Source organism: Pyxicephalus adspersus, chromosome 2, assembly GCF_032062135.1.
Source record: "Pyxicephalus adspersus chromosome 2, UCB_Pads_2.0, whole genome shotgun sequence".
NCBI classification, from domain to species: Eukaryota; Metazoa; Chordata; class Amphibia; order Anura; family Pyxicephalidae; genus Pyxicephalus; species Pyxicephalus adspersus.
The window spans coordinates 57,358,312-57,359,065 of NC_092859.1; positions in this window are offsets into that span (position 1 = coordinate 57,358,312).

Here is a 754-nt window from a genome sequence, read left to right on the forward strand (position 1 = left end):
TATATATATATAAATAATGAAATAGAGTGAGCTTGACTCTAACCCAAGTTCATTTGGATTGATCGGTTCACCACAAATATAACCAAAAAACATAACACTCCCAGAGCAAAAATGTGTGAAATGAAACACTCATATTACACATATAAGTGTGGTTATAAACATGATTAGAGACAGGTGCACAATGTCAAACAAGATATACCATGAAGGGTAATCTTACCAGGAGGAAGCCCAGTGTCATCCTCGTCATCCACATCAGTCCGAGCACAGAGGGCAGAAGGGGACTGCTGTGTCTCAGGGCGTACTAATATAAAAAAAACATGAAATACACACATTGTTAATGCAAGTCAAAAGAAGGTAAAAATACACTAAAGAGGTCATTTTAAAAAAATGATCTCATATTTCACTCCAAACATAAATAGGTAAAAACACATTCCAATTTTGTTCTCAATGCTAATGACTAAACTGTTGCAATCCCAAAAAATTGCTAAAATAAATTAACATTGGTAATTAGGTAATGTACAACCAACTTACAAGGTTGCCAAGCATCAGAGTCATCCCGATAGTCCGCCCCTACCACCATTTCAGGCCCAATGAATGGCAATGCCAATCTTTCGTAATTCCTGAGACGCTGCACAAGATGTTTAGGATAGGTCCCACTACTTCTGGCCTCTGTGCCCAGGACCCTTTTGACGTGTCTGAAGATGTCACTCACACGTTTTTGACATTGGGTAATGGTCCGTTGTGTACTGCCCAC